The sequence below is a fragment of the Populus euphratica genome, unplaced genomic scaffold (genome assembly GCF_000495115.2).
Source record: "Populus euphratica unplaced genomic scaffold, PopEup_1.0 scaffold214.1, whole genome shotgun sequence".
In the NCBI taxonomy this organism is placed as follows: domain Eukaryota; kingdom Viridiplantae; phylum Streptophyta; class Magnoliopsida; order Malpighiales; family Salicaceae; genus Populus; species Populus euphratica.
In genome coordinates, this window is record NW_011500099.1 from 56,488 (window position 1) to 68,991 (window position 12,504).

The window sequence follows — 12,504 nt, forward strand, 5'->3', positions numbered from 1 at the left end:
TATTATTGTTATTTATAATTTATACAATTAACCTCCATGTGGTTCGACCCCGGTCTTGCCGAGTTATTTATTACTTCGACACTCCTACACTTGGGAGAAGACATCAATATTTTAGTCATGTCAGTTGCTGAAAAAAGGAGCTTGATGGAGGAGCAGCTACCGGGTGCGATGGTGGTCTGTCCATGAAACACGTCGTGCGGTGGTGGAGGCGGTGGTTGGAACTGGTTGCCGGTGGCAAAGGAAACAAAGAAAAAGAAGAGAATGGGAGGAGCTGCAAAGAGGAGAGAGAAAAGTTCACAGTGGCACTTGGTGGTCGGTAGGTGGCTTCCTGTGGCAGAGCTGGTGGTGAATAAGCTATTGGTGGCTAGAACAACGGAGAGAGGGAGGGAAGGAAAAACTTTAGAAACGGGGCTAGAAGGGCTAGTTTTTTTTGCCAACTTTGGACCCGATTTTCTCCTTCCTCAAACCATCAACTTCACCTCTATTTATAGCCTATGGAAGGGAGTAATCTCGTCTACATAAGTAAAAAAACTCAGCCCTTGATTTGGTCGGGAAGCATCCCAACCGTTGGCTCAAAGTGTGCTTCATGAGCTCTTCAATCTGCAGAAAAGGCTGCCTAAGTTGACCTCTTTAAGCCAGCATCGGCGCCGTCTCGTTGCCATTCAGACTGAACTGTTTAGTTGATATTGTAAAGAAACTAAATGGGATCATTTTGGTGCACTTTTTGTTAAATTTTACAGAGCAATAAAGCATTAAATTCATCTAAAAAGTAGCCACTCATGCAGCATTTTTGGACAAAATTGGGGAAGACAATGAACAATGTCAAACGACGCGTCGTTTGTTTTTTTTTTTTCAAAACGATGTCATTTTGGATTAACTAGGGATTTTTAATGATTTTCAATTCAGTCCTCCATCTTTCAATTGATTTCAATTAAACCACTAATTAACCCTAAATTCTTGATTTAATACAATTAAGCCCCTAACGAACTTCAATTGGAACTCCAAAGTTACATGCCTTTTACAATATTGTCCTTGGTATTAGATTGTGTCAATTGAACCTTTAATTAACTATTAAACTTTTAATTTTTTCAATTTGGCCCTTAGTTTTTACCAATTAAGCCACTAAATTGTGGCGGATTTTGCAGATTGGTCCTTAGTTTTGAATTTCTTCAATTTAGCTTCAATTGACTATAAAACTTTAATTTTCTTGCAACTTAGCCACTAATTTCAATTAATTGACATGATAAAAATTAAATTTGATTTCTTAAAATTCCAATCTTCTCAATTAAGCCCAAATTAGGCTCCCAAACTTAATTTTTTACTAATTAAGCTCCAAATAAAATTAATTTGACCCATTTTAAAGTATAATTAAATCCTTGCACTTAATTAAATCCTTCAATTAGATCCAAATTAATTCTTAAACATAATTGAAATTTAATTTGGCCTATGATTAAATCAAATTGGCTTATTAAAAAAATTTAATTATGTCCCTGAACTTAATTTTTAAGCAAATTCATCCAATAATCATTTAATTTGACCTTGAATTTGTATTTGTTTCTCCATTTTTTGGTATAATAAGATACAATTAGGCCTTGAATTTCCTCCAAATTGCAGCTTGATTCCCTAGTGTACTTTCTCCACATTGCCAACCATTATTATTATTTTTTTCTGAAAAAGAAATTGATTTTTGAAGAATAACCAGAATTGGGTTATGATAGCACCTACGCCACTTGTACAGTCAACTGATGCTGCCTCTTCTAGTGTGGGTTCACAGCGTAGAGGTGGCATGCCTTTGCAGCGGAATCAATTCACTTGTAAATATAAGGCATAGTGGAAAGACGACCTTTCAATGTATGTTTGTTAAGGTTTTCATATTTTCTTTTAAATTATAGCATAATTTATGAACAACTAATCAATATTTCATTAATTTATTTTATTTTTAGGTTCATAAATATTGAGGTTGTCCAAGTAATATCATCGGTGTTTAAATTATCGATGGAGATTCTATTATTTCAATGGAGTCAGGTATCCAAACATCCTGAATGGATACCTCAAATAAATGCATGGTTTGACAGATTTGAGGTTGGTGTTAATTTCTAATTTCCAGCATATTTCTAAGGAATTACTAATATATGTGTAAATAAATTATTATTTTTATTTAAAATTAATTATGTATACACAGGATAAATTCTACTAGGATAGTGCGCAAAACACTATTGTAAGGAGTGTGTGGGAAAATCACGCGGCAACTAGGTAACATCGAAAACAATACAAGATTTTTTTAGACAAAAATTTATGTTTCAAAATGTAATTTCTCGTTATGGACATAGGTTGCGTGATTTTTGGTATGAAGCATAAAAAAAGGTAAAAAAAACCATGAGAGATAGGGGTCTCCAAGGTTGGAACGACATGGCGGTTTGGAGGGGTTTCAAACCGATATACATCCCGGAAGATATATGACCGTACTATCTTGAGCACGTGACTTCTAAGCGGTTCAAAACGATGCTCACAATCCGGTTCTAGCAATCAGAATCGGCCAATTCATGGCTCGGTGACAACGCACACCGGCGGCTCCGTTCTGTTTACTGCACATACGAAACGGATGCTAAGATTAATTTAAATAAAATATATTGTTAAATTAATTTGTTGTTCATTCATCTTTTTTATTATAGGCTACATCTCTTGGATGTGAGCCGAGCCCGATTGAGTTGTTAATAGAAATACACGTACGGAGTCAAGATCGCCAAAAGGGGATACAACAGTTCATTGACAACCATACTTAACACTTCGTGATATGTTTGTTCAACCATTTTATTTTGTAAGTTATTATTTTTATTGAATTGAATATGATGATTATTTTTTTATTTTCAAGAGGCCTATAATAGTCGATTAAGGGAGAGATATGTTGACAATCCTTTGACCCGTTCAGAATTCAGTCCAGATTTGTGATTTGCGGATGGAGGTTGAATCATCTGGTGGATCCGATAAAAATTAGGTTTATGGGCTCTCCAACACTACGGCCGAGAACTTGCGGATAACCCGTAGTGTTTCAACCGTTAGGAGCTCCCACTTAGTATCGAGCACCCAATCTAAAGAGTTCGTGGCCTTACAGCAACACACGACTCAACTCACCAAAATATACGACCACCTATCAGCAAAGTATACACAACTCAAAGCGTAGCATACACAACAAAAAGTGGATCATGAACAGCTTCGCGAAGTGGTCATGACCATTGCATCATAGAGTGGTCAAACATGTGCGCCTCATCCTTTTTGGCAGTATAACCACTAGCCTCCTCCTCCTCCTCTAGCTCCACCTTTATATTAATTTGTAATAAATATTATTAACCTTTAATAGTTCATTTAATACTTTTTTTGAAACACATTAAGTTTGTAATGAAAATTATTTAACTTTATTTTTTTGTTTTTGATATTTAATAAAAACTTTATTTGCATAATTGGTTTTTATTACTATTCATTTATATAATTTTATATTATGTATTCTAAATAATTTTTTAAAAACATATTTAAAAATAATCATAAAGGGTTTTACCGACGAAATATATCCGTTGGTATTTGACAGTTGCTGCCATATTCACCATGAATTTACAAACGGATATATTCGGTTAGTATTTCACACTCACCGACAACTTTGCCGACAGACTTTATCCATCAGTATTTGACAATACCTATCACAATGACCGAAGAATATACAAACGGATACCTTTAGTCGGTATCTCAAACACTCACCGATAACTTTACCGACGGTATGTATCCGTCAGTATGTTATACTATTATCCATGGTATATTTCAAGCGAGAAACTTTTTTTTTTTGCGTGCAATTTCGGTCTGCAAAACCATCGGTAAATGTTTTTTTTTGTGTTGCCGACCGATATAATTACGGATGGTGGTATTACCGATGAAAGGAAAGCTGACAGACGTATTTCGTCAGTGAATACGTTGGTAAATAAATTTTTGATGAATTCTTAATCACATACTGATAGAATATGTCTATTAGTAAAATTGTGAAATCTTGTAATGATTTAATTTTTGAAAAGATTATTTTGATTTATTTATAATTTTTTTAATCTTTTCTATAAAAAAAAATTTTATTTTTTAAAATAAAAAATATTTTTTTTAGATAATATTTTTTGATATGTGCAGCCCTCTATACTATTTTTTTATTTAATTAATTTAATATGTATTTATATTTTCAATATTATTTGATCGTATAAAAAACTAATTTTAATAAATTAAATACTTATTTACGTGGGCCCTTTCGATCAACATCCAATGAAGCTGATTTATTAAAAATAGAAAATCTGAAACATGATTCTCTTTTTTCAAACCTAGCCCACCTTTGGTTTTTCTTTCTTTCTTTATTTGTGTTTTTTTTTTTTTTTATTTACTTCATGTGGGAGATGGCTCACTAATGTTTTCTCTATCTTGGGGATGTGGACCTACTTTCTGTTAGCCACCTTTGAATTTATGGTGCTAGTCCCTCTCTCCTATCAAACATTCAAACCATTCTTTTTTATTTAAGTGTTCATATCTTTTAGTTAGATTTTTTTATATATATAATTAGAATTCATGGTAAAGCATTCTTGATTTTTTTTTAATTCAAACCTCTCATCATATACAACCTATTAATGAGGTACAATTCATGTCTAACATTGCCTAGCTATAGATATCATAATTTATTTATATTTATATTGTATTTTTTTAAATAAGTTTTAAATTATTATTTTTTCATGTTTTTAAACTGTTTTTGATATGTTTATGCCAGATTAATTTTAAAATAATTATTTTAATATATTTTGAAATAATAAATATTTTAAAAAACGACTTTCAGTGAATGCCAATCTCTTCAGTGAGTGTGTGAGTTTGTGTGGAGAGAGACAACTTTTAGTGGAGTCCGAGAACTCGTTAGATGATCGTGCGATACGTACGAAGAAATGATAGTGATGTTAGATGATCTCGCAGAAACGTGGGACCTTTAATCATGTTTCTTTTCTGGAGCTTTAAAATAACCAATCAATCGAAAGGTGATTATTTCTTTTCTTTTCTTTTCTTTTCATTTTATTTCGATCACAATTCACAATCGGACGAAAGATGAACATACGATGGCATGATTCTGGCTTTTCTTTCTGTCTGTGGACCCACCACTCACTTATTAGAACAAGGACCTTAACGCTCGCTTCCTTTTCACAGTTTTGTAGGCTGCGGCACTATATAAATCCTCTTGCAAAGAGCAAGTTGCCTCATCAATTGCTCATCTACTTCTTCGAGATAAGCAATGGAAAAAAACTTCACCAAGAAACTCAACGACATTGATATTGAGAGAAGGCTACTGCTCTCAGAAAACTGTATAAAAGATTTCCCGAGAGGCCATGAAGCTTATTTGAAGTTTAAAGACGAGGATGGCCAAGTTTGGACATTTCGTTGTAGAGTCCCCCCAGGAGGGGGTTCGAAACCAGCCCTTTCTGGGGATTGGTTTGTATTTGTTCGCTCAAAGCATCTCAAGGTCGGCGACGTAATAGAAATTGCCTTGGATAGAGAAAAGGATCAAGCTGCCGGCGAACAATTCACAATCAAGGTCAAGAAAACAACCTCAGCAACTCGGAACTAGTCGATCGAGCTCTGCATCGAGCCTCTTTGATCAAACTATATATATTGAGCTTTTCTGGGCAGACCAGTAAAGATGAAACCACTTCGATGAGTGAGTCTATGACTACAAATCTTGACGACGGGATCGGCCTTTTTAAGTATATATCTGCAGCATCAAGCAGCCGCTTATATATAGAGAGAGGGCTTCGACATTGTAATTCACTAGTACTGTAAAGGGTTGAGATCGTATCGTTGTATTTGGAGTGAGCTTTCGCTGTACATTTCCCGTTTTCCGAATACAATTTTCCTTTCAATATAATTAAAGAGTTTCCGGCCAATATCTTTGCTTCTGGATAGTGTTTAGATTAAGCACAGCATCTCATGATCAACTTGGGGGTGCCAGTAAGGCTTTGAAAGAACATAATTGAGGATATCAACAACTTGAATTTGCATTCAAGTGACTCAGTTTGGGTTGCCGTCCGGCGTGATGCTGGGGGTTTCCCGAACTAGACTGTGGAGTTCGATTGTCAACTTTATAACCCTCAGAATAAGATCATGATTCAACCGGTCCATCGGTTGTGAGCCTTTCCGCTATTACAATGAAGTAGAATAGCGCCGCTAACGGTCCACCCATTGAAGTCGTGGGTAAGAACGGTTGGTTTGGTTTTGAAAAAAAAATCCAACCATGTTAATTTTTAAAAATAAAAATAAATTGAACCGTTTTGAATTACCCGTTCAAATTAAATGTTTTGATTTAATTCAATTCATTTTTTTTTTATTAAAAACCCAATATCGTCCGTGGGTTTTTTAGTTAATCTTTTTAGATCGACTCTCATGTAATGAGTATGTTTTTTGTTTTAAGAAACAAATTGTTTGGTTTCATTTGGTTTAATTTTTTTAATTTCTTAAATCTAAAACCAATTTAAAATCTTTTAAAATTTTATAATCTGTTTTTTTTCTTAATTTTATATATTATATCCCAGGTTGGTTTTTTCAATTAATTTTATGTTGATTTTTAAAATTTATTTGGTTATTTTATTCATGAGATATAAGTATCTCGTTATTAACAAAAAAAAAAAAAATACATGTTGGAGCAATGTTTTCACATGGCCCACGTAAAGTTCTGACATTGAGATGTTCCATAGACAATAATAAACTGTTTGCAAGTTTAGTAAAGATTATTTTTAAAAATATTTTTATTTTAAAATATATTATTATAATATTTTTTAAAAATTATTTCTAAAGTGAACATATAAAAGGGTAAATAATTTTGTAAAATGTTTTTACTTTTAAAATATATTAAAATAATATTTTTTATTTTAAAAAATTATTTTGATATCAATATATTAAAATAATATGGAAATAAAAAGTTAAAAAGTTAAAAATAAAATGATTCATGTAAAAACAGATGGCCAGATGGTTGGAGACAATATAAAAGAGAGAGAAACCACAAGTATTCGAGACAAAGGGCAAGCTTAGAAAGTAGAGAACAAAGTTTCCAGCAGGCTGGTCGATGATTCGACAATGAATGGTTGTACGATGAGCGTGGTGGTTTATTGTCAGTATAAGAGTGGTCGGCTGGATAATCGAACGATTTTAAAAAGCTCATCGCCATGACCATCTTCGAGGTGGGCTCGCGTTAGGCAGCCATTGATACTAGACAAATTCGGAATTGACTTGACCGATCCATAATGAGCCTATCTCACTGACGTGGATCCCCTGGAGAGTGTGTTTGTCGGCAGTTATATCCTTTATCCTCGCCACGACTGTCTCCACTTTTATCGAAATATATTTTTTTACGCATGCTATCTTCACCTAGAAAGTATTTTTATTGTATAAAATTATTAGAATTAATTAATTGATCTATTATTCAACTTAAAAATTTTATTTTTAAGCTAATTGAATTTAAGGACTTCGTTAGTTACAACCACCATGATGTAAAATGCTAATGGAAAGCTAATATTTATTATTGTGATAATAGATATTTTTAAAGTATTTTTATTTAAAAATATATTAAAAAATATTTTTTAATTTTTTAAAATGAGTTTAATATGGCAAATAAACAAAAAAAAACATTAAAAAAACTAGCATTTCTTTCAATCATTGGCGGTCGTTTCTTCTGGTTTTATTAAGACTTGGACACCAAGTATTCAACAGGATCTATGTAGGAATTATTTTTTATTTAAATTATTTTTAACATCATTGTATTAAAATAATTTAAAAATATTAAAAAAATAATTAATTTATTTTAATAAAAAAACCAGTTCAACGTGAGCATGGTGGTTTATTGTCAGTATAAGAGTAGCTGCTGGATAAACGAACGATTTTAAAAGGTTCATCGCCATGACCATCTTCAAGGTCTGTCATTAGCAAGCCAAATTCGGAATTGAAGTGACTGATCCATTATGAACCTATCTCACTGACGTGGATCCCCTGGAGAGTATGTTTGTATGATGTGTTTAACCGCATTTCAAATTATGATCGTCAGTTTCATCTTTTATTTTTGCCACGACAATCTTCATTTTATATTAAAAAAGATATTTTGCATATATTAATGTATTAATCGCAGTTCATCTTAATTTGTAAAGCACGACATATAAGTTATTAACTATTTAGACTAGATAAAATATATAAATTTAATTGATTATTTAATTTAAAAAGTTTTATTTTTGGACTAATTTGATTATTTAATATTTTATTCTATAAAATTAAATATTTTGATTTATATTTTTTTTAATTTTTTAATTTTATTTTTTATTATGATTAATATAGTTCTCCTTCTTTTAAAAAAAGCATAGTTCTCAATCACATGTACGTATGAATTTTCAATTTCTACTTAAATGTTTTTTATATATGTCACGGGTACGTGAGGTATTATGTATTGAAAAAAATTTTGGATTTAATAATAAAATTATGATTAATATTTAGAGTCGTCAACTAGCATTATAGTCACTAGGAACCTCTAGTTTATAAGAATTTGAGTAAGAGATTGGTTGTGCAAGAAAAAGACACATCACCCTAGTATACCATACTTAAGCTGCATTGTTGTTTAATTGTTTTTTTCTAAGTCAGGTTTCTATTTGTTGGTCTTTCTTAAGGTTTAAGACAGATCTCTCTTCACAGGAAAATTTCTACCTTGTCGGGTTAAATTCTAATTAAAGTCTGAATTTTGACATCATATTTTTACACTTTATATCTTTATTATCTATGGGTGCACTTTATCATGTGATTTTACACCTCTTAAATATTAAAGTCTACATCCGAATCCTAAAAAAAGATTGAAAAAAGATTTTTGACATGTTGGTCAAATCATAATGGATAATTATAAACCGGTTATGATATTCTTTTTGAATTTTTTTAAACATGAAAAATATGCAATTTTTGTTTTTTTTTCAAGAAAAATATGCTTGGAAAAATTTTAATATTTGACCATATGCAACAAAATATTTTTTTCTTTTTTGAAAATGTTTTGAATTTTTTTTGAAATATTTCAGAGAAAATCAGCTATTTTAATATCGTATTTATGTTTTACAATGTAAATATACAACTCAATATTATACAAAATTAATAGAAAAATATATGAGATTTTTTTTTAAATGGGGCTGGGTTAGATCCAACCCAACCATTTTGACTGAGCCAAAATTAGCCCGACCCAAAGGCAAGCTAATTATTCTATCGCCACATGCAAAAATGAATTTTGTAGGCAGCGGCTTCAACGAAGAAAAAGGAGGCAACGTACGAAGGAGAAAGTTGCATGGCTTAGGGATCTTAGACGTGCTAAGGATGTCTATCCTGTGGCTCATAAGGCTTTGGCTAAGATGACAATGGTCGAAGTCTGTTGTGGGAGGAAGAAGAAAAAAATTGTATAGGAGAGAGAAAGGCTAGAAGGAGAAGAGAGAGAACCATGATGACAGCTTGATTGTCGATTGGTAGTTGTGTTGGCTTCTTATGGTGGAGGCTCCGGTTGATGGCGGCTCCGGTTAGTGGCTGGAATGGTGTAGAGAGAGAGGGAGAAAAAAACTGCAAAAACGAGGCAAAGAATCTAGTTTTTAGTTGACTTTAGATTTGATTTTTTCCTCTTTCAGACCATGAAATCAATATTTATTTATAGGCGGTGAAAGAGAGCAATCTTGTCTATACTGGAGAAAACTTTCAACCCTTAATTCAATTGGTAAGAATCCTAACCATTAACTCGAAGTAGGCATCCTGAGTTGTCAAATCTGCAAGAAAAGACTAATTGAGTTGGCAAGATTTGTCAATGTTTATGAAAGTTAAATGCATTAAATGCACCTGTAGAATAGCCTCCCTGAGTTGTCATTTTAGAGATTTAAAGAAAAAAATGAACAGTATCAAAGTTCTGATTTCGACCAAAGTTCATTTTAGTTCTCCCTCTTTGAATATGATCTAAACTTTTATTTTTTTATGATTTTGTCTCTAATTTCAATCAATTAACTTGGTAAAAATTAAATTTAGTCTCTTAAAATTTCAATCATCTCAATTAAGCTCAAGTTAGTCTCCCAAACTTAATTTTTCACCAATTAAACCCTAAAATTAATTTGATCCATTTAAAGTATAATTAAGTACTTGCATTTAATTAAATCTTTTAATTGGATCCAAATTAATTCTTAAACATAATTCAAATTGAATTTGGCCCATGATTAAATCAAATTGGTTTATTAAAAATTTCATTATATCCTTAAACTTGATTTTTATGCAAATTTATCCAATAAACAATTAATTTGATCTTGAATTTGTATTTTTTTCTCCATTTTGGGGCATAAGAGATACAATTAGGTCTTTAATTTTCTCTAAAAATTATAGTTTGATTCATCAACTTGCTTTCTTCATATTGTCCCCCGGTATTTTTTTTATTTAAAAAGGGTAAATTTTAAGGAATAACTCATAATTGGGTTATGATAGTTGCCTTCTTCTTTACAATTCTTAAGATAGAAAGTCTAATAAGAAACTTTAGATAATAAGTATTGTAAAGAAAAAAAAATGAGAGATGATGGACTCATCATATTGAAAAATAATGAATCCTTTGGAGGGGTAGAAAGCGCATTCAGAGTAAAATCTAAATATTTGTTTTGAAAATTTAGAAATTTTAAAGTGGTCCTACCTAGAGAAAATTAAAAAAAAAAGGTTTTTTTGAGGTAATTTTATTGTAATGGGTGACCTACCCAATAAAAAAAAAAGATTTTTCAAAGAGATGAAAAATACATAGATTTTTCAAAATAATAAAAAATGCATAGATTGTTTATATTAATGAAAAATGCAAAAAAAATTTAAAGTGGTCTTATTTTAATAGGTGACTTGTCTATGTGAAAAATAAAAAGATTTTTTAAAAAGATGAAAAATATAGAGATTTTTTAAAGTAATGAAAAATACAATGATTTTTTAAAGTGATCTTGTTATAATGGGTGATCTGACTAGATGAAAGGTTTTGAAAGTTGTAAAGATTTTTCAAAATGATAAAAAATATGAAGATTTTTTTAAGGTGATTTTATTATAATGGACGACTTTTTCAAGTAACACAATTTATAAGGTTGCAAGAAATGTGATGAATTCTCAAAATAATTTTATTATAATGGATAATCAGCTTCAAATGAAAGATTTTGATGATAATAAAAAATCCAAGAATTTTTTAAAATGATTTTTTTATATAATTAGAATTTATGATAAAGCATTCATGAGGTGAAATTCATGTCTATCACTACCTAATTATAGATATATAAACATGTTTTTTAAAATATTTTTTATATAAAAAAATATCAAACTAATATTTTTGTATAAATATTTCAATAGTTTGATATACTTATGTCTAATAACTTCTAAAAAAAATTAATATTTTAAAATATTTTTAATTAAAAAATATTTTTAAAACCACTTTCCACTGTATTTTTAATTTTTAATTTTTAAAAAATATTTTTAATATTAGCATATTAAAACAATTTAAAAAAATCATTTATTTTTGTTTAATAAAAAAGCGGCTCAACCGCGGGGCTAAAAATGGTATGTTTCATATGATTGAATGGAAGACGAGACGATCGGACACAATATAAGAGAGAGAGAGAGACACCAAATACTCGAGTCAAACGGCAAGTTTAGAAAATAGAGAACAAAATTTCCAACAGGCTGGTAGGTGATTGGACGATGACTGGTCGTACGATGAGCGTGGTCATTTATCGTCAATATAAGAGTGGTCGGCTCGATAATCGAACGATTTTAAAAGTTCATCGCCATGACCATGTTCCAGGTCTCGCGTTTGGCAGCCATTGATAGTTAACATATTCGGAATATCCATTATGAACTGACATGGCAACTTTTATCCCTTGCAGAGCGTGTTTGTCTGGTGCGGCAGTTTTATTTTTTTGACCTTTTCCACAATATTCTCCACTTTTATCGAAGTAAATCTACACCGCAAGCTTTATTTTTAGTTGGTTAAATTTTTAAAATTTTATAATGTTTGTTTTTGTATTTAAAAAATATTATTGAAAAAATATTATTTTTTAAATTATATATTTTTATTATTTTCAAATAATTTTAATATGTTAATGTCAAAACTAAATTTTTAAAAATAAAAATGAATTGACTGATCCATTATGCACTGACATGGCAACTTTTATCCCTTGCAGAGCGTGTTTGTCTGGTGCGGCAGTTTTATTTTTTTGACCTTTTCCACAATATTCTCCACTTTTATCGAAGTAAATCTACACCGAAAGCTTTATTTGTAGTTGGTTAAATTTTTAAAATTTTATAAAGTTTGTTTTTGTATTTAAAAAATATTTTTAAAAAATTTAATATATTTTTAAATAATATATCTTTATTATTTTTAAATAATTTTAATATGTTAATGTCAAAAATAATTTTTTAAAAATAAAAAAAACAATAATATCT

At 30.6% G+C, this 12,504-nt stretch overlaps 1 long non-coding RNA gene across 1 annotated transcript in view; it reads right to left on the reverse strand.

Annotated features, from left to right (window-relative positions):
- Positions 1 to 5,934, reverse strand: part of LOC105109404 (uncharacterized) — a 9,685-nt gene extending 3,751 nt beyond the window's left edge. The window contains exon 1 of the long non-coding RNA XR_839247.1: positions 5,366 to 5,934. This is a non-coding gene — a long non-coding RNA (uncharacterized LOC105109404). The remainder of the gene's footprint in view (positions 1 to 5,365) is intronic.
- Positions 5,935 to 12,504: the final 6,570 nt, after the last annotated feature.